Raw genomic sequence first — 22,524 nt, forward strand, 5'->3', positions numbered from 1 at the left:
CATGAATTTGCTTTGGTGTGCATAAAGGAAATACTCCCTTACCAGATAAGTCCATGTACTTCATTTGTACTGAAGAAGTCTAAAATCAGGCACTGAAGATCTATTTTATGTTAAAAAGGGAGTGGGGAGGGCACAGTTCCAGAAAACAGGGGAGGGGGAGGAGAATATAAGTACTAGGAGCTTTATTTGGGAAGTAGCTAAAATAGAAAAAATGGGTAAGAGAACTAGGAAAGGATTTTTCAAGAGAGGGAAGACTGCATCTTGAAAAGACCTAAAGACTCCTAAAGAGAATGCATTCATTAGCTGCATGACCATCCTTAAGCATTCAAACACATGGCAATGAGAAATCAGGTTGTAGGAAATTTGAGATTGTTTTTAAAAAAAATTCAAGCCACATTAATAATGGAGAAAATGCTCCAATTTATCAGGTAAGATAAGAGTCTTACCTGTTAAAAAGGAGGAGGTTTGGGGCTGTAGAGTTTAGTTCTCCCCTATGTCTCTAATATATTGATGTTTGTTGCCTGTAGATTGTGCTGCAGGATCTTCTAGTTTTTTATGGGATCAGGGAATCTCTTTGCATTCATTCCTTCTGCACTGGCTTGTAGGTCAAAATTCTGTTGTGGTTTTTGGGCCAGGTTCTGTCTGCTAAATTGACAGGTTCATAGGTATCTGTCTTGTCTGTTAAAGTAGGACTGAGTGTTAGTAAAAGTCGGAATATTCTGAACTATTCAGCTGGTAGTTTGGGATAAACTGTGTTAAATCCATTCAAACTACAAATTCCATTACTTATAATTAAGGTTTTTGTATAGGTTCATAATGTACACTAATTATTTATGGATAATTCCTTACCATTTACATTTAAATTTATGGATTGGATGAGAGTACAGGTACATGTGTCTCTGCCCCAGAACAATGTGTATTTTGTCATTCAGGAAATGCTAGAAGGTCCAATGTCCTTATGCCACAAACTGATGAAGAGTTGCCTTTTGGGGAGCAGCACGTCTATTTTTTTAAGGTTGTCAGCTAATCCAAATCACCTCAGTTCTCTGCCATATTCTGAAAGAAAAAAAGAAAAGAAACCAAACATATATTTCAGAAACTGCTTAGTTCTTGCCTTCTGAAAAACAGTCTCCATAAACAACCTTCAGCTTGAGCATCCAGAACTGAGGCACCTGAATATCATCAGCCACTCTAAAAATCTTGCACTTGGGCAATGACTAATTAAAGGAAAATGGTCTTTCCAAAACTGGTTGAAGTCAATGGAATATACACAGTGATTTCAAATGACCTTGGGCCACATTGAGGAGGATAATTTGGCTGCTATGAGTCAAATTCCCTTGTTTTGGTGTATTCTGCAAGTGATAAAGTTTGAGAATTAGAGCACTGTCAATATGTGCTGTAAAACCACATGTCCTTTAAGAGGATAATGCTCCACTAGACCTTTTCCCACAAATTACTGTATATAATTGGACCTAAGATCACAAAGAGTGCACATTTACAAGATAAATTGAAAATTAATGAACAAATAATATAGTAATTACCAAATCCTTATTATTTGAAGAATATACACACTATGGGGTCTATTTCTTCCTCGATGAGCATGTGTAACCCCCATTAATTTTAATGGGAGTTAAGCGTGCACATCAAGGGAAGAATTAACTCATGATTTTAAAACTGACTACTAGGATTAAGACCTGCACTTTTGGCTTTGAGTTTAAAATGTGGCATATCTTTTGATATTTATCTCTTTTTAATTGTGTATTTGTAGCTGAAGCAATTTGCAAATCATTGTTATCCTATCAGTACAAGGCAAAGATAAATTGCATTATATACCCTACTTCTTGGACTCCTTGATGTTCTTTTCTGATTAAATTGAACTGTACCAGCAGTATCGTAATTAATAATCTATGCTGATCAAGTTGGCAGTGCTAAGGCCGTTTGGTATCTAATGGCAATGAAAAATTGTTGAAGCAAGGTGTGTCGTTTGTTTATTTTTTTCAATAATGTGAGAAATATACAATTAATAATACTGAGTCATTAATATTGTCAGATAATGTGAAACCTGCAATTTAGGTCTGGACAAGGGAAAAAAACATCCAGTTTAATAAGACTGCTGAGGCAATTCATGAACTATGATGTTAAGCCTATGTAAAAAGGATTTTACTCCTTGGAAAGAGATTATAAGACTCTCAGATGGAAGCTTTCAGTCCCAAATGAATTAGATGCTGGTGCCAGTTGTTGTTTCTACATCTCAACTCAGGGCAAGGATATTTCCCTGTGCCCTTCTGCAGTTGTCCATTAATGAATATTAGTGAAATGGCTTCTGTAGATTTTCATAGTCTTTTAGATATTGACCCAAGTGTTGTTCCCCTTCTTAGAGCAGGAATTTAGTCTTTTTGAAGTGTAAACCAAAATGGATTAAATGTATACAGAGAAAGAACTTCTAATTAATTTAAAAAAAAAAAATCCAAGGTTTTGCTTTTTTAAATACATTATCCAGTTCATTTTTTACACTGAAGCATAGCATTGTTGTAGTGGCAAAAAACTCACAAACATGAATAACAAGGAGGTGACTAGTGTAATCTTAATGGCAGAGCTGAATGAACTGCAAAAAGAAAAATAACAAAAGAAGTGGTGGAAAACAAGTTAAAACTTTTAAATTCTTTGCCTTTTATGTTGGCTGGTTTTCTTGCCATAATTAGAAAATCCACCCTAGTAGCAGATTGCAGTATATATGTTTATTAATCTGTCTGTTGCTCTTTACACTATTGCAAAGTAGAATAATTTTTCATTTGCTTGGCTGTGTGAAAGTACAACTGAAGGAATGCACTCACAAAAGCATTTACCCAGAGGTATAGTCATTAGATAACCCTTTTAAATTTCCCTTTATTTTGTTCATCTATTCATTTAAATCTAAATGTTTCAAACTGTTGCAGCTTCTAGCTGCCACTCACACTGCCTCAATCATTTATGACCACAGTTTAGTGCCATTTTGAGCTGGAGAGCCTGGTTAGGGGCAGAAAGCCCTTGGTCTCAGCAGTGAAAATCAGCCAAAATCATTTAAATCCTATCAGCTTTATACTCTCAACAGTAACTTGTTATAGAAGGTTCTGTATTTCTGCACTTGCTATAAGATACTACCAAAGGACAGTATCAAAGGCGCTCAGTATCATTAGTCAGTTATGACAATGTTAAGTGAGTGCCTCTCCTCTGGTTATAGAGATTATATTGGAGATAAGTTAGCTTCACTGTTTTTCTGCATCTGTTGATCAGAGGATGAGAAATCTAGAAACTGATCAAAATGAGAGTGTTCTGAGTGACATCTGTAACAACTTTTGAATAGTAAGTAATGTGAAAAGGGTTCAGCAAGAAGTCTCTTGAGAATTTTCACGAGAGAAAAAATTATTATGGTCTATCAAAATGAGAGTTAGATGCAACAATTAAAAAAAAAGTAAAAGGATAGCCAGAGCAACCAATGTATATTAACAATTTTGAAACAGGCAGTTCAAGATGTATGGTAGTTACAATGGTGACTTGTGCTTGTATGTTCAGTCAAGACAGAGTTGCAAAAGGGAAACATATTAAGCCTTCATCTTAGAAGGTACATTTTTAGCACTTTTTTGTCCTTCCCCCTTAGATGACATGTGGCTAAAAAAAGTCTTATTGGATGTCAAAAAACTGTTTTATAAATAAGATCTCTCCTTACTGGGTGGTGAAGGTTAGAAAACAAGTAATTAAAAATGACTCTTTGTTTCTGGAACGATTGTTGGGTTTTTCTTGTTTTTCTTTTTGTCAGATGTTAACAGACAGACTTCTAATCTTGTTCAGATATGGTTGGTTTTTTATTTGCCCATGAAAAATAAGACCCTGAACAGTGCAGCCTTTCAGCAGATACTGAGACCTTCCTGGCTTCATTGCATCTGCATGTGCTGTACCCCTGTTGCATCCTCAGAGCAGTTACTATTGCAGTGTGCAGTACAGCTGAGGGACAAATCTGTTTGCCACTGTCTGCAGAGGCATTCAAAAATGTTACACTCAAAAATTTCTCAGCTAAATAAAATATGGCCAATGTTACTTTGAGGCTACCCTATCATCTTTTAGAGGTTGTGACAATGTAGGGAGGTCCCTGATGACTGGAAAATGCCAAATGTCATGCCCATCTTCAAAAAAAGGTAAGGGAAAGAATCTGTGGACCTACAGGCTGATCAGCTTCAATTCAGTCCTAGGTAAGACTATGAAGCAAATCCTCATGGAAGACATTTTTAGGTACATGAAAAACAAGCATTTGGAACAGCCAGCATGGGCTTATCACAGGCAAGTTGTGTCCAAAGAACCTGGCTATAACAAAGTGACCAGTGGCTCTGTGGGTGAAAGGAAAGCAGTGTATGTCATTCACCTTGGCTTCAGAAAAGTTTTAAAGACAGTCTCCCATGGCATCCTTGTATCCAAATAGGGGCTATCTGAACAGGGTAGGCGGGAGAAAACCGAATGGGTCATCAGACATAAAGGATAGTAATCAACGGTTCGAAGTCTGTAGCTAGCTCCTCAGCAGTCGGTTCTGGGGACAGTGAACAACTTGGATGGTAGGATAAAGCCCACCCTCATCGAGGTCACGATGACACAAAACTGGGGGGCCACTTGATATGGTGAATGGTCTCACTGCCATTCAGAAGGATCTTAAATTAGATAGAGTTGTCAGGAATACCATGACATTTAATAAATATATAGGTAAAGTCCTACACCTAGTTGAAAATAACTCCAGGCTGGAGTGCAGAATTGACTGAGTAGGAAGCAGGTCTTCCAAAATGGATGTGTGTGTCTTGGTGGATGACAAGCTGAACACGAGTCAGCAGGATGCCCTCGCCGCAGAGAACACCAGCCACAGACTGTGCGAGCAAAATGCAGCCAGCAGGTCTGTGGAATTAATTATTCCCCTCTGTTGGGTACCTGGGAGGTCACACCTGGGACAGAGTCTGTCTTTTGGGGATCCAGCACAAGAGACAGACTGACAAGTTGGAGGGAGACCTGTGGAGGGTCACTCAGCTGATTAAGGGAACGGGGCTGAAAATGTATGAAGAGAGGCTGATTGAGCTTTGTTTGTTTAACCTGGAGAAGAAAAGGCTAAAGAGGGAATCCAGCTAGAGCACACATGCAGCTCAGCTGCAGCTGAAGGGACGTGATGGAGAAGTGTCAAACTTTTCTCGGAGAGTTACAGCAAAAGGATGAGAGACATATATATGAGAGGTCACAACTTACAGGAAGGGAAAATTCAATTAAAAAAAAGTTTTCACAAGGAAAGTGGTTAAGCACTGGAAAAGTGTCTGATAGAGGCTGTGGGGTTTCCATCCTTGGGAATTTTCACACTTTCCTGGAAAAGATCCTGAAAAACCTGGTCTAACTTGGAGGTTGGCCCTGATCAGTGCTGGCAGTCGAACAACTTTCAAATGTCATTTACAATCTAAATTAATCTATGATTCTATAATTTCACAAGAAAGTAACTTTCTTACTTATTTTATTTTATTTAAAAGACAAAAAAAACCCCAATGTTAAAATGTATAGCTTGAGATATAATTTCTAGAACCAAGATTCATTTGGGTTTGCTATTTTTCTTCTTTAGCGATTTTGGTTAAGGGTGGAAGGAAAAGAAAACAGAAGAGAAAAAAATATATATTCATGACAGGGACTTACAACTATCTCTGTAGTTATCCAATTATTCATAAACTAATATTTCCACAAAAAAAATTTCAAGATTAAGCACAAATTTTAAAAAAAATATTCACTAAAAACCTGTGAATTAACATCCAGCTTTGTGCACTGGTGAACCCAAGCTTATTAAGTGCATTAAATGCACTGCTGAAGCCATTGCTCAAGAAATCTGTGATTGTTAGAATGCAAAAATTTGTGAATAAAAGCAAGACAGTATAACTTAGAAAGACCTGAGCAAACCCACTATTTTTTAAAAATTTACTTTTGCATAATTGCTTATGTGAAACTCATTACCTTTATTATTACTTTTCAGAGGAGATGAGAGTACTATTAAGGATACTTTTTTCACCTGAATGTGGTTGGTATTTAGTAAGAACAGCTGTAAAATCCTAGTGATTGTGAAAGGAAAATGGTATGCTGTGTCGGAAAGCAGAAGTGATTCTTTGCTGTATTTTTTATTGGCTTATGATTCAGACAGCCATTTGCTGAGAACAGTATCCAGTGCCTGGTATTTTTATTTGGAGATTTGAATGAATTAATACCCACACAGAACGCTTGCTTCCAAAAAATCCTGGTGTCCTTTTGTAATATTTATAGTTCTGCCTCCGAGTTTGAAAGGATGGATCGCATGTGTTATGGTGAAAAGAGCCCCCAAAGCCACTTGAATTTCCAAACTGGGTTTCTGCTGGGCTTCAGATAATGACCTGAGTTTCTGAACAAAAACCATCAAGGTTTCAAAACACCAAACCTCAAAATTTGCCCAGCAATGACTTGATTTAGTGCCACTGCAATCATTTGGCTCTTTGCCATTGCCTTCATTAGGCTCACTATCATGACCCAAAAGGTTTCTAGCATTAGCAGGAGAAAAAGATATTTAGGAAACCCTCAACTTTTTCAGCTGTGGTGTGATTTTTTGACAGCACTAGCTTTCTCTCTTTTTCCAAGCAGTTTGCATTTGAGGGTCTGACATAACAAGGCTGCCGTAGCAAGACTACACAAATATCACGGAAAGCACCAGGAGAAAGGCTTTGTATAATCTTCCCTTATTCATCTGAACCATGTAGTTTTCATCAATGACACTGTCAAAGTTTGTATTGCGCTCACATTGGAAGAGGAAGCTTCATCCTCACAAACCCAATAAAAGTTGATTACATACACATGATATCTATGGATTAGAGGCAGGACTCTTGGATCCTTTACAAAGGAAGTGTCATGTTTCAGCTTCCATAGGGGGGGTTATGGACATGTGTGTGTGAAGTCCCAGAGCTCCATATAGTCCCTTTCAGCAAAGATCATACAAACAGAACCAAGTTCTCTTTAAAGCACAACTGTAGCATTATAGTTAAGAAGAGTAAAAAATTCTCACTCTCCATCTTCAGGGCTGCCTGAAGGCTGCCAACAGAAATTAATGACTTTCATCAAGGGGCAAAACACGGTAGATATTCCTAGTTAATAATAATGGAACAATAAATTATATTAGTCCAAGCAATTTGGAATGGCAGTTTGCGAGGAGAGGGATGGTGCCTGACCTATGACTGAAGGGTCAAATATTCTAATGGGACCAGCTAAACATCAAAGACAAAAGTCAGATTTTCAAAAGCAGAATTCAGCAGAAAAATCTAGAAGATGTGATTCATGGTAGCATAGGTATAAGAAACAATATTATTTTCCTTTGGAACAAGCAGCTCACTTGAAATAAAAAGCTTTGTGAAAGAAGGTGATTATACAAGCATGTGGACATACATGAAAATAAAAGGGTGAGAATCCCAACAAAGAACAGTGTTCTCTGAGCAAAACATTTCTGTTCTTTGAAGTGGCATTTCAGAAAACATTTTTGATTTTCTGTCACAATCCATCATATAATTATAATATCAAAATATAAAAAATAAGTGATTTGACCAAGCTGACATAATTCCTCCTCCTGAGAATTTTTATTCTCAGAAAATTTTGAAGTCTTCAGGATTTTGCAATTTGAAGGATATCCAGTTTAAAAAAAAAATCAGACTCTTTCCCAAAAAAGAAATTCCATTCTTTTTATATCTGAAATTCTCTCCTTCAATCGTTTTTGCTTGTCTATAAAGACACAGAGCCTTCTCAACTTACTCAAATGTTCGGTTCCAGAATATGTGTTTCCTAAGTAGACATGCTTTGTAAATAAATTTCTATTATTATAGTCTCCCAGATTACTACCATGTAGACTCTTCCCAGCACTTTCAACCAATTCCTTTTTAAAAATGAAGCAAACTCCACAGCTAATTGATGAATCCCACTGAAACAAGCACCACAGAGCAGGTTTATTTCATAAAGTCAAACAAAATAGCCTTTTGTAATGATAGAAGAGGTTTTGGCATAGGCATAGGTGTAATCACCAAAGCCAGTGTAAATCAGATTCTAGAGGTTAAAGGGAAGCACCTGACATTGTAAAATGTGTGATGAAATATTTTTCATATAATCATTATTTTCAGAAAGGTAGTCACCTTGATTGTTACAATACCTAGTTGAAGGTAAAAGATGAAATATACGTAGCAGTCTGGTATACTGCTATAGGGCCAGGTTACCTTTACTGAATCTAATAGCGTCCTTCATTCCTCCTATTAAGTGGGTGGGAAAGAGCAGCTGGTCTTTAAGTAGTCAGACCGTTGGATAGATGGTAAACTACATGCAGGAAGAGGAGGAAACCTCTTTTGCCCCTGAAGTTGTAGGCTGCTGATGCTCTCCATAGGTTACTGCAAATTTAGTGACAATTGTTCAGTTCTAATCTGTTTCAATAGCTGCAGCACTCTCCTCTGAGATGCTCTGAGACATTGAAGATATTTAGATTTTCTTACGGCGACTGTTCATATTTTCTTTCTCTCTGTTTTTTCTGCATTAAATTTATGAAAATGTCTTATGTTTCAAGACTGTGGAAAATCACAGGTGATACCCACGCTTTTAATGCTGTAGAGAGAAAGTTCTTGGGAACTTTTTACACTATATAATTGTAATCTGCATATATTATCCACAACCTTCAAAGCTTAAAATTCATTAAGTATTCTAGGTTACTGGGTACTATACAAATAAGTACGAATATGGTGTGAATCCCAGTTCTCAAATGAAGCACCACTAAGTCGTATGTCTAGATGCTGAAATGGACCCGCGACCATGTGAATACTGATGTTGAGCAGTTTCATACCAACTGGGAAGCTTGCTGTAAAGCAGTAAGTCTGCCCTGCTCCTGGGGGAAGGAAAATTATCACATACGAGATTTACAGATCCTTGCTTGAAAAATAAACCCTGAGAAACTTTAATCTGAGATTTCTAGAAATTTGGTAATACCAAGTTGCATCTAGTTGGAAGTTATTTATAGCAAATAGCCTTTCCGTGGAATACTTTTTTCACATCGTTTTTAAAGTATTTTCCCCCTTCTTGAAAAGGTACAGTTCTGAAATTCAGGCCATCAAAGCAAAAAGTTCAAACATCACTACAAAATATGTTTGAGATAAAATATTAAACATTCAGTAATAAAGCCACATAAATGATTATATAACTCCATAGGTTAAACATGACCCACTTAAACAAATAGCTGGGGCTAAAAAAGAGAGTTTGTAAAATCAGTGTATTTATTCCCAGTCCTCTGAATGACATATGTTTAAATTGATCTCACTATCAACTCATATCTGCTTCAGCACAGTCATCTGATACCTATTTAAATGAATCTTGTCTGAGGTGCAAGATCACTCCTGGGTGACAATTCCATTGCACAGTGGGATGTATGCTAATATAGCTGAACTCAGGGATAAATTCTTGCTGATCCTGATTTCAATGAGAACAGGAATTTGTTGACTCTCTAAAATGAGAAAGATCAAACTTTGAAAAAGGAAGCAATCTGCTGAGATCTTCATGTGCCTTGATTTCAAATACAGTCCTCAGTTTTTAGGGCTCCTTTTAAATAAGATAGGTTACTAGAATAGGGGAGTCTCTGGACAGTAATCCCAAGTCACTTTTGCAAGGGAGAAAGAATGTGGAATAGAGATAAGTAATAAGGGAGCAGAGGGAATTGTAACTTAATTGATATTTAAAATATAATTAAAATACATTAAAGGATGATCAAATAATTCCATATATGTAAATATAAAGTATCAAGCAAGCTGTATATATTGGCCTTATTTCAAGGGCACTTTCCAGTTCATTACTGTGCGTAAGCTTCTGCTTAAGTGCTTTCTTAAAGGGATTGGTCTTAAGTTCCTATTTAAGTGCTTTCTTGAAACAGGGCCGACATATAAGTCCATGCCATTGTACTAAGATACTCTGCCTTCTCTCACTACAGTCACTTATTTCGTCTTGACCATAGTGCAACATACTCCTCCAGGTAGAAGCCATGGCTCTACATTTATTGCTAGAGTAGTCTTGCCAGCTCTAAGTCCTGAATGGGTTTTTCTGGGTTTTCTGGTGTTTCTTCAACGAGCTGTGTAATACTACTAATACAAATAACAGTTAATAAATCAATCTGTTTCTTCCAGGAATTTTGCTAGGAGGCATTAACCCCTTCTCACCATCTCCCAGGCCACACCCCTGCACTCTTTACAATGAGTGCAGCATATTTTTTATTTCTTCAACTGGCATTTGCAATCTGTCCTGACATAATTTACACATTTACACATTTTACAGAGCAAAGCACAGTCATGCAATTTAATTCCAAAAAACATAAGCATAGGAGACTCGGCACACTCGATTAGCAAAGCATATGATCGAGTTTTGCCAGTATGATATCAAAGGCACACGTTTGATTTGAATTTGTGTCAAAATGTACCTGCTGCTCTTCATTTCAAAACAGACATGTGCTGATGTGTTAGCCCATATTCACACACAGGGGGCTTTTATATGCTGCAAACTGCACGTGTAGACCAGTGTCCTTTATAAATGCACTTTCTCTCCCTTCCTTTTCTCTTATCTCAAGGCAGCTGGTCTCCACATCCTTAGGGAGAGGGAAGGCCTGAGACACAGAGAAGGGGAAAGCAAGAAATCAGTATTCAACTTAATAAAATAAAGTTCTGACCCAGATAAAGTCATCTGGGTTCTTCCACTGATCATTGCCCTATTGAGCCACCATTCCAGTTCTATTATTTCTTTTAAATAGGGATTTAATGCTCATGAATGGAAGGTGAATGCTTGAAAATGAAAGGTGATCACTGCAGTAAAGGACAAATCAATACAGAACCAAAGTGCTCTACTTATCCACAGGGCAAACTAAAGTGAAAGGAAATGTCTTCAAGACTCTCTCAAGCAGTTGTACTAATAGAAATGATGATTAAATTCCCATAATATTACACTAGGACTTAAAAAAAAATCAGTAATTAAACACTTACTAGAAAAGGAATTGGCAGCTACCTGGACTGTGGGCATTTTGTTGTTCATTTTCCTTTAGCTTGATTGAAAAGAAAGGAATTTGATTTAATTTTGTGAATTTTTAATTAATAAAGATTGATAGCTGCAAAGAGCAGTTTTAGAAGGACCAGAAAAAAATTACTCCCCTGCAAGTTATTTAAAGTTCAGTTCCTAGGAATGCAAGGAATTGAGTACTTTTCTTGAGTTCTGGGTCACATAAGCATAAATGAGTATATTTGGAATAATAGCTGGAAAGTTAGTTTGTTCAGTAGGTGTGAAATGGGCTTTTTTTAACCTCTAAATGTGATTAATATTGGAGGTTGTAAATAACATGATAGCAAGAGAAGGGCTCATGTTTACAGGTAAAATATTTTTTAATTCCATGGAAATTGCAAAAAATGAAAATAGAATTTGGGCCAGGAACTTTCTGTGCTAATCTGGGACTGACATTTGGGGGCGTTGGTGTCAAAAGATTTTGGTTTTGGGTCATTCTCAGCAGTAGATGAAACAATGAAGGATTCACTCTCTTTGATCCTCCAGCAAACCCTGATTGGTTGGAAGCAGGGAGATACAGTTAACTTCACAAAGTCAATAAATGTGGCCATCTGGGAGAATGCAAATTTAGACAAATGTGATATATGTGGGATGACACTTTTTCCTTAGAACATGCCACACCATAAAAGCATTAAAAATACATTCATATGACCCAGAGCATTTGATTAAAGCCTTCAATATGCAATACATTCAGTCCCAAGCAAACCAAAGGGGACAACTTGTACCAATTCCAGACCCAGTTTCATTCAGGTTTATTTTTCTACCTCCTCAGCCTCTTCTTTTCAGCATCTCGGTCTGTGTTTCCTTTCAATTCAAATAACCAAGTGGAATCTGTGTAAAAAAAAACACAATCCATTGTGCCACAACTCCTCCTTTATGTGGAAAATTGTTTTTCCTCTTTCATTTCTTTACGTTTCATCCTGTTGAGCCACTGGCTTGAGAAAAAGTTAAGTATCTTTGCACATGGGCAACTTCTCCTGGGAGCAGTCCCAGTATGTCTGAAATGAGTAAAGCTGACCTGATTAGGACCTGATCCCTGCAGCTACTGGTAAGAATACTTTGTGTTCAGCAGTGTGTCCTTCCCCAACAACAGGAACATCACTGGGACTCAACTAGTTCCCAGACAGGAAGAAATCCAAAGCTGCTCACAGCTCTTTCCCAAGTAGCACAATATGCAACGCTGTTATCGAACACCCCCCAGACAAAGAACTGCACACTAAAATTTATCTGTCAATGTGTGTCTAGATCCTTATCATTCACAGCGTGTTTTGGCATTATATAAAATGCAATGTATCCATAGACCGGACAGTGTCTTGAACATGCTCACTCAACCAAAAACCCTAAGAGTCTGTTTTAAAGCAGTGGGTGAACTAACCTGAGCTGAAACACTAAATCTACGGTGGCCAAATACCTCTGTTTTCTGTTCCACGGCAGGCAAATGAGTAAAACCAGGGATTGCCTTTTCCCTGCAATGTACACAGCTGGACAAACATATGGTACATTAAGATTTGCTCCTCATGTAAATACCTCCTGCACTGAGGACAGGAAAAAAGTTGGGGAAAAGTGTGTGTCAGAGCAGTATATCTGTGACACAGCACCTCCTGGATTCACTTTAGATGGAAATTGAAGGTTCAGCCCAGCCCTTACTTATATTTTTCTTTTTTGTTTGTTTGGTTTGGTTTGGGTTGGGGGTTTTTTGTTTGTTTGTTTGTTTGTTTAAAATATTTTGTTTTATTCTGTTTTGCTTGTTTCTGTTTTTGTTTTTTAAAAAAGTAGACATAGTAATTCTCCTTAAAACAAACACAGAGGACTTGTCAGCTTCCATTTTTTGTAAGTTTTATTTTTGGCAAATTACCTGACCATTTGTATTGAACAAAATAACTGAAAGCATGAGCTTACAGACTTTATTTATATTAAATAGTTCTTCTAGCAATAGTAAAACTAGCTACAGGATTAAAATTTGTCTAACTAAACCTTTATTTTGTGTGATAGGAAATGTAAGATAAGGAAATAGATCAAGCATCCTGAAGTGTGGCTCAAGATTGCTACGTAAGAAAAGTTGTGTTTACTTAAAGCTACTTGTTTTTTCCAAAACAAAACACTGCCCTGTGTGCCTGGTCCTCAGCTGGTGTAACCTGTCATAGCTCCACTGCCACCAACAAAAGTGCCTCTGTCCCCACATACGGCTTTGCCGTAGGTGACCAGGCTATCACATGGTGGGCATCGCTGTAATACTGAAAGGAGGTGGCAGGCTGGAGGCATTTACATCTGATGGGGAGGCCTACTGGAAACCAGGGTGTTAAGCAGAAAGCAGAGGATATGCCTGCTACTATCTGTGTTTTAACAAGGTGAGACAGATGTAGAAAAAAGTGAAGGTTTCTGAGTAGGAGAAAAGGGATGGGGTGGGGGACTCTCCCTTTGAAAGGGCAAGAGTCCCAAACCCAGTTTCTTGTAAAGTCTCTTGTGATCACATCTACCTGTGGTTAGAGAATTAAATATTCCACAGTGCCAACCGTGCACTCATTTGTTCATACTTTCAATTCACACTGGTCCTTTAATGGCTCTGTGCAATAACGTACACAGTGCTAACCACCACAGCCTACTTCATCTGCACTTCATCAGATTAGCATTAGGTTGAAAACTCCAAGACAATATAAATGAGATCAATAAATAGTGCAATCAATCTCAGCTAGTTTTAAGTGTCCAGAGAGAGATTTAAACAGAACTCCTGTAGGCTGACATTGCTTTACCAGCAGAGAGAACACCAAACACATTGTATTGATGCTAACACGTGTGTTGCCCCTTATGATGCTTCTTGCACTTAAACAGCAAAGCCAACAACACTCTTTCTGTTGATTTATGGATGCTTTGGAATAAGTGTTTAAAACATTGTTTGAATATGCAGTGATAGAAAAAAAAATGCATCTATGCAGTTCTTCCTTTTCTTTAGTTTTCCAAAAAGGTTGAGTTTTATCTTGCCTTGCATTTCTTTTTACATTTCCCAGGTATTCAAGCACGGACTGAATAATCTTTGTCCAGTTCTGAGTGCATTGTCAGTGACTAAGGGATAATGTATATTTACAAGTTTTGCAAAGGAAAAAGAAGAACCCAAAATGCTCCAGATGAAGAAAACAAACACAACATCCAGATTCCAGAGGTTTGAAAGAACAGTGATAACAAACTTAGAAAAGCCAAGCAACATAGCACAGTCACAAGTTCTACAGAAATTAAAGATGGAATTACTTGAAATTCATATGATGAAAAACATATAATACTGGGGGCAGGGGAGTGTGGAGTGGATCTTTTGCATGGTATGGGTTTGGGACTATTCTTCATCACTTTGTCTTCACACTGAAAACAAAGCAGTTGCAGCAGCCTCAGTCTGGAATGATGACTCAAGCCCTGACATACGTTCCAGAGTGAAACAGGGCAAGACAGTTCAGAACATTCCAGGTTTTGTTATTATTGCAGTTTCCCCAAAATAGCAACAACTCTTTCACTGGGCTAAAAGAATCTTCCTTTGCTTGACAAAACTCAGAGGGAGCTTGTTTTTTGAAAAGTGGCAAAGCAGGTAGGACATTTTTATAGCCTTCCTTTCTTTTTACCTTTTTGTGACCCCTAAGAAGTCACAATCCTCTCATAGTCTAATCAGCATGGGGAATTGCAGGATGAATGGGCTGGAAAATTCCTTTGCAAGGCAATAATAATTTTTTTTTTTTCATATATGAATTCCAGCTTAGTTCTTAGGAGCTTAACAAAGTGAAGTCATGGTTATTGTTTTTTAATTTTGTTTGGTCCTTCATAGAGCTTTTCAAAGGCACTGGCTTTTGCATAAGTTGTAAGTTTACGTTAAAGTCCTATGCTAGTCTGTGTTACACATTTTAGTGCGTTCTGTACTGCCCTGGGAGCTAACCCCCTCCCCCAAAGAACTCTTTCTCAGCCCCTTCATCTGTAACCTTTCTGCAAGTAAATGCTAATTGAAAAAGAAAGAACACCACTAATCTTGGAATTTAAATGCATTTAACAAAACCAATCTCAATCTAAATTGTTGTTTCACCATTCCCTTTTCCCCAACAGATGTCGAGAAACTGCAATTCCTATTAAGAACACTTGACTGTTTACTCAGCAAGAGAACTTCAGGCTCAGGCTGCATCAATCTAAATGCGTTTCAGGACGTCAGTCTTTTGAAAAGTGCAGACTGTTAGTTGGTTATTTTTAAACGTAATCTTCACATAAAAGAGTTGCTGCATTTTTTCTTTTCACTTTGTCATCCCTCTATCCCTCCTCACGCTTTTATTATTATTTTTTTTTTTTAAATTATGGCATCCAACATAGATGTCCTGAATTTTTATGTCCCATTCTGTTTAAGTTTCTCTTCGTGTTGCTTTATTTCATTTTTTTCTTCCCTTCTTTTCAGCTTTGACTGAAAGGAATATTTGTAAAGATTGTGAACATTATTGCAGGAAGGGAAAAAAGATTCTAAAAATGTTATTTAGTAAGTATGTTAGACATCAAAACATGAATATGTTTTCTTACTGAGCTTTACAGTAAAGCCCCTGTGGGCTTTGACCACAGACTTAAGTTATCTGTGCAGATAAAGACAACTCTGTGTGGTTTTGTTGTTTTGTACCCTGAGCATCGCTAGTTAACCATGACCAGGAAAAGAGACATCTGTCTCATTTCCCCCCCACACCCCGCTTTTTTTTTTTTTTTTTCTTATCTCTTCAGATGATCCTTCAGTTAGCAAATGCAATATTAGTATTTTCAAATACATCCTCAAGTGATATGTAGCTTAGGTCTCCATTCTGCAATTAGTGTCTGGCTGTAAATGTGCATAGTTACACTGGTATGAATCCCCATTTAGCATGAGTCCTCCAAGCATGTTTTACTGTAGAATAAATTTCAGTTGATTTACTCACCAGGTTTCAAAATAAGGTGGGTCAAGTCCTTCACTTGCAGCAGGGGAGCTGGCAATGCTGCGGGCTGCAGGCTACGCTTTGCACCTGTGTTGCCACAGACAAGTCTGTGGTGGCTGGGGCAGCCCCACCTCTGGCTGTGTGTTGCCTGAATGGGGATGCTGCTTTTTTAAGGTGTTTTGAACATCCTCTGTTTTCTCTGTTGAAAGCAGGTGGAGGGAATGCTCTGGACCACAGAAGGTCAGGCTTAGCTACATGGCTCTAAATCCCACTATTCTTAAGTATTGCAATGCAGAGAAAGTCAGCAAAAGCATGGGGGAAAGGGATGCGGGTGAAAAAAATAGCTTAAATTATGAATGTTAACAGGCAGCAGATAATTGGGTGCATGGGTGGGTGTGTGGGTGAATGTCTGAAACTGAACTTTTGAACTCTCAAGCAGAAACCTGCTACTTGCTGGCTGCAATCTGTATGGGCTGACTGTAAATTTTAATAGCATCTGGACTAAATAAAAGTGGTACATCTTGAATCCTCCACTTAATAAAGAAGAATTAAACACAACTAGAAAGTAGATGGCTGCTCATCTGTTGTGCTTCTGTATATAGACTCTATAGGTAGAAAAAATGGGGGACTTGGGTTGCAGAAAGAAGACCTGGTGCCAAAACAAAGGGTTGCTGGAAAGAAGTAGTCTCAGGAAGAAGAAGGTGGCCCAGAAAGAAGGCTGGAGGAAAAACCCTGGAAGTGAGGAAAATCTGGGGGGGTCAAGGAGATGAAAACAAATGGATTCCCAGGCACAAGGACTGACCAGCATGCTCTTCTGCCCAACTCTTCCAGGCCAGCAGTGATCCCTGGCTGGAAGTGAAGTAAAATTTTAGCAAACATAATGCTGGGGAGAGTATGTATAACTGAGTGCGTGAAATAATCAAGTTGGGTAAAAGCTCTGATCTTGTTGATTCTTGAATAAATCCAGTGTCCAGATCCACCATGTGTTGTTGGTTTTTTGTCTCATTTGTGACAGAAGAGTGAGGAATGCAGAGAGAAGCGTAAAAAAGTGATACTCACATGTCATGAGCATTGAATATTGTTTTGAAAATAGGTGTTTCCTTAAGATTTCTAAGAAAAATGCAAATATATAAGTAGAAAATCAAATAAACTATGGAATTTGATTAAGATTCCAGTAAAGATTGCAATACTTCAAGATACCCTAAAATGGAAGCAGTTATAAGGAAAAAAAATGAAATTAAGCCAAATGAAGTGGAATACACAAGGAAATCTCTCACAATGGCACTCTAATTGATAATTTTGCAGTTTTTACCCCAGTTCCATATCCAGAAATCCATTGGAGCCATTTACTAGTGGGTAGAGTAGGCAGGAAACCATTTCCCATCCTCAACATGTCAAGATATTGGGGAAAAAAATTAATTGTGCAGTATGAAAAAGAAGAAAGAAAATGTTGAGGAGTTTTTCATGTGGTTTTCAAGTCTTTTTCATGGAAGAATGTGCCCTTCCAAGAGTTCACTTGGTCTCTGAGAGCTCCAGAGCAAAGTTAAGAAAGCTAAACTGAAGTTTATTCTTTTCTGATGCAAACTGCAGTGGAAACAATAGATTATTTTATACTCCAGAAATCTGTTATTTAAAAAGTTGTCAGTGTTGACAGTGTCTTTAGAATTTAGAAAACTATCAAACATCACAGAATTAGCAACAAATCTCTGCGGGTGCAATAATCCCCTCTCCCCTGAGATCCCTCAGAGCAATCAAAAAGACTAGGTTAATTAATGGCCCATGCAGCTGCTGGACATCTCTGTCTCCAAATTCATAACCCTGGTGTGGACACTCAATACCTTGAGTCATGCCCGAATACGTATTCAGAAGTCAATTTAAATGAAGTCCTAGTGAATTTTTAAGCTTGAGTTCTGGACCTAACATTAACATTGTCTTTCAAACTGTGGGAAGAATTTTTCAGTGTCTAAATTCTGTTTTCAAAAATGATGAAAGCAGTGAAGGTTAGAGTCTGAAAGGAATTTGAGATCTCGAGATGAAATCAGTGGTAGTCATATAAATAACTACTCAAAATCTAGCCTAACCATTAGGCAGCAATCAATTTCTGGTTTATAGGGTATCTGTTGTGAAACATAAATACATTCCCTATTCAGTGGGCTCTTCAGCACATCCATCTGCAACAGGTCCTGCTGTAATCTGTCACCCAGCTAACAGTGCTGGATAGCCATATGCCATTACAATGCCATTTCACTTGTCAACCTTTGTTTTAATGGAAAGGAGGCTCACTCCACCAGTGACTTCCTTTGTTTTAATGGAAAGGAAGCTCACTCCACCAGTGACTTGAAGACCAATGAAAAGCAACATGCTATACAGCATAAGTAAAGAAATGGGATTTGAGTATCAAGCTCCCTGCATTTTGGAAGTCATGAAAAGGAAATCAAATAATAATTTGGCAGGTATATATTAAAAGTTTGTGGTCCCATGATATCACGAACTCTTTGCACCAACAAGGGGTATCTGCATGGGTACAAAGGGTCTGAATTATATATACAGTTTCTCAGAAAAGTCTGTGCCATACAGTAAGTTTGTAAAACCAAAAGCTGAGGGTTCTCCGGTTTCTTTGTATGGCTTTCTAAATTGCAGTAACAACTGACCATCGTAGCAGCCATGGCAAACACTAATGCCTATGCAATAAGGGCAATCTACTTTTGAGACACTGCTGTTTAGATTACATAATTTAAAATTCAAAGCCGATATATAGAATCACCAGCACTTTCAGTATAGTTAGAAATGTTTTTGTAAATCAGATATTTTATTTTATTTTATTGTCCAAAAAATAGCCTTGGAAACAAAAGTAATTTTTTGAAGAGACAATTATAACTGAACGATTTTTGCTTCCAGAATGTTAGAACCAAAGGAACTGAGGTTTGTGGTTATGTTCTGCTTTTCCTTCAACATCAGCAATCCAGGTGTTTGCTTGCTGCTTATATTTGGTTCAGCAAATACATTCATTGTGGTCACTGTAAGGAAAATTCCTTTCTCTGTGAGTGTGTTACTCACCTGGGTTCCCCTCTGACCTTCTTTCATAGCATCGCAGTCCAGTGAGAGAGTAAAAATTATTCCAAGTTCTTGTTTTGCATGAAGGATTATCATCCTCTTTCAAGCCCTGATGTTAAAGGTCAACTTGTAGTGTTTTGTTTCATTCTCCAATATAATTTCAGTTTAGGTTTGTGCCTATTTATGGGCTCTGTGGTTGATTCCTTTCCTCATTCCAAAGTGAGAAGACCCTCAAATGCCTGCTCTCTGCTCCAGTAGCGGGCTGTGGGGAAGAAACAGCCTCTGCAGAGGGGCAGTAACAGGAGGAGGATGGCTGGGTCTCTATCCAAATAAGCCCCCGGCTCCTGCATGCCAGGCTGCACTCATGGCACTGGGAGGAAACGTGAGAGCCTCTCTGACCTGTGTGGCAGCACACCAGAAGCTAGAACCTGCCCCAGCGTATTGCTGTCACTCTTTTCGCTGCGTGGTGTGGAGGATAAACAAAGTGGCCTTCCAGCTCTGGAAGTGCACCATGAAGCATCCAGCCTGAGACTCAGGCACAGCCGCCTTACCCTCCACAAGAAGGATCTCCCAACAGCATTGCAAATAAATGTTTGAGACAGAAATGTTGAACCTGGAACCCATCACAGCTGTTCTCTTCTTCCTGCCGGAAGAAGAAGCCAGTACTTCTGGCTCAGTGATCTCCCCAGCCACATTCTAAAGGTAATTCAAATGGGAAATTTGCCCTAGCACACAGTGAAACACATCTCTGTTCATCTAAAAGTACTCATTTCATTCATTGTCAAGGGCCAAACCCCAACTTTTTCTTGCCACTTATTAGTTGCCATGTGAGTTACATGGCTATTTATCTTTTTGGCCCCAAGACACTGACAAAAGACCTGAGGAAATCTGTTATTGCTGTGGGCAAACCAAGTCATGTCCCACTCTAGCAGCACAAATAAAGTGCTGCTCATACTTCTTATCTACTGAGGTTTCTATCCAGGGTGAACTGATGCTTTATTTCAAGGTCAGTTTGCTGTATGTTTGCAAACTGCAATTAGAAGAAAATTTTCACTTTAACAATTAAATTTATGCTCAGACACAGCAGTAGAGGGCTAACCGGTAATGGGTAAGAAAATAACGCTGAAATCTTTAGGAAATTCACTTTAAAAGATCTCTTGGTTCACGTAGAAGTAAATACCTGTACGTTTGATAATTATTCCAACTACCCCAAATTTGTCATGCTACAAATTGTCTGAGAATTTTTTGGAAAAAGCCTTTTTTTTTTTTTTTTTTTTTTAATTACATTCTTCATACACCGTTCCATGAAAACAGTCAGAAAAATTTTAAATCAGTTTTACTTCTCATAGACAATAAAGATCTTTTATTTCTGGACCTGGGTTTAAAAATTACATATGTTTATGTTTCATTTTTATTCTGCTTGGCTTTAAGTATGTACTTAAATGTTTGAATTAAGACTTTGATAGACAAAGCAGCAAAAAGCAAAACAAACAGGTTATTTTAGCCACCTCACCTTTGCAAATCAAGAATCAGACCAGTTTGGACCCCAACTGGTATTTTCCACCAGTGGTAGCACTAATGCAATAATTCTAATCAATTAATTCTTATTCTAATTAATCAATTAGAATAATTATTTAATAGCAAAGTTTTAAAAACAAATTGTACAGTAATTTACAGATGACTCTTGCAAGGCATATCTTTATTACTGGCTTCATTTAAGGTGACAGTGAGAAAGGCAGAAGTTTGTCTGGTGTTACAGAATCAGTTACTCTGGTTGGAACTAGAAATTGTGGCTCTTGTGTCATGATCAAAGCCCACAAAACAATTTAAAGACAATGGACAGTTTACTGGCCAATGTTGTTCAATGAGTGAATTATATTCTTACCTTGTTCCCTGACTAGCCCAGAACTTTCTGGAGTCATTTTAGATTGTTAAAAGTAAAAGTTTACCTGTTTGGTGAATCAAATTAAAACCAAAAAGAATTAAATAAATATGATGAACTTTCACAAACGATGAACTACTTGTAAAAATTAGTATGCTTTCAAGAAGCATTTGATTTAATTTAAACAGCAGTTCAAATTAATACTCTTCTGATTTAAAACAAAGAATAAAAAAAGGAACCAGATCTACAAGGTATTTACCTTTTTTATTCCTCGCCTCTCCTGTAAGGGTTAGTAATGTGTACCCCTCAGAGAAATACTGGAGGGTTCATCTTTTATGCCAAATGAGGACCCCATATTTCATGTTAGGGAGCACTCACTCAGAGCAATGCCCACATTTTTTATGGATGGACTGTTCATTCACCTGTGTGAATAAAATATTCAGGGGTTCAGAACTCATATCCTTTTTCTTTAAGGTACTGCACAATTGTGGATAAAAGATAATATCGCAGTGAAAAACACTGCTAATTACCATTTATTATTATCCGTTACTATTCCCATTTATATCTCACTATTTTTAACTTGCTCATAAAAATTTCTATTCCTACGACTTAGTCCAGATTGTATGATAATAAGTGAATAAATAATGCTAGTGCTTTCCTATCCTGTTTTCCTTTTTTTTTTTTTTTTTTTATGAGAGCAGATTTCTAGATGTGATTCATCACTTTGTGTTCCCCACCCCTCCCAAAAACACAGCTATAATTCTGTAGACATTGCTAAGTATCTGAGGTGAATGTTTGGTAGAAAACTGCCAGCATGTGACAAACAAACAAATACGTAGACAAAGTAAATACAAATACAATTCATTCTGCACATTTTGCCAGGATTCTGGGAAGATTTTTTACTGACCTGAAAAAGGATTTAATATTTTTTTTTTCTCATGTGCTATTTTCTGTATGTTGTGTCACACAAAGCATATTCTGTACAATCTGTGAAGCCTCACGTTAGACAGAGTGAAAGTTAAGTGAATTTTAGGAGGATTATTTATTATATTGCAAATCACAGCCTGGCGTAGTGCATTTCTTCCCTGAAATATGTTTTTAGCACTTTGGAAGTCCCTTTGTATGCATCTGAGTCGATTAATTTCTCTGCAAGCATACGTGCTACTCAATACACTTGTTATGTGTTTGCAGCTCTCAGTGTGTAATGAGACATTTTTGCTGTTGCTGATAATTCTGTAGATTCCATTGTACCCAGACATATGGTGTCAGTTGTTTGAGGGCTTTAGAAACCCTCGGATTGGCTGTGATGTATAAACGCAATAATCCCCATAGAAAACTTCGGACTTCTCGAATCAGAGATTAAAATCTGCATGTTCATTTGCAGACTGGGGAGTTTTAAAAACAAACGGGCCCTTGTAGATAATTTAACATTAATGGCCCGAGTCAACAAGAAGTGCAAAACATTCAGCCCCCAGGAAGAGTGATACAAAGTCTGAGCTGTGCTTCCACAGGGTATGAGCCAGATGGAAATATGGATAACCAGCATTT

At 37.7% G+C, this 22,524-nt stretch overlaps 2 long non-coding RNA genes across 13 annotated transcripts in view; one reads left to right on the forward strand and one right to left on the reverse strand.

Annotated features, from left to right (window-relative positions):
* The window catches only part of LOC129784980 (uncharacterized), a 66,705-nt gene extending 49,808 nt beyond the window's left edge, over positions 1 to 16,897 (reverse strand). For 5 of the 12 annotated variants that reach the window (XR_008748353.1, XR_008748352.1, XR_008748350.1 and 2 more), the window contains exons 1-2: positions 16,044 to 16,895; positions 447 to 1,056 (exon numbers count right to left, since the gene is read on the reverse strand). This is a non-coding gene — a long non-coding RNA (uncharacterized LOC129784980). Of the gene's footprint in view, positions 1 to 446; positions 1,057 to 10,495; positions 10,679 to 16,043 lie in introns of all 12 variants that reach the window. The other 7 variants (XR_008748349.1, XR_008748346.1, XR_008748351.1 and 4 more) reach the window with 7 other exon arrangements.
* On the forward strand, positions 10,685 to 15,434 carry LOC129784982 (uncharacterized). Its single transcript, XR_008748362.1, has 2 exons — positions 10,685 to 12,172; positions 14,130 to 15,434. It is a non-coding gene; the product is annotated as an uncharacterized LOC129784982 (long non-coding RNA).
* Positions 16,898 to 22,524: the final 5,627 nt, after the last annotated feature.

This window comes from Falco peregrinus, chromosome 1 (genome assembly GCF_023634155.1).
Source record: "Falco peregrinus isolate bFalPer1 chromosome 1, bFalPer1.pri, whole genome shotgun sequence".
In the NCBI taxonomy this organism is placed as follows: Eukaryota; Metazoa; Chordata; class Aves; order Falconiformes; family Falconidae; genus Falco; species Falco peregrinus.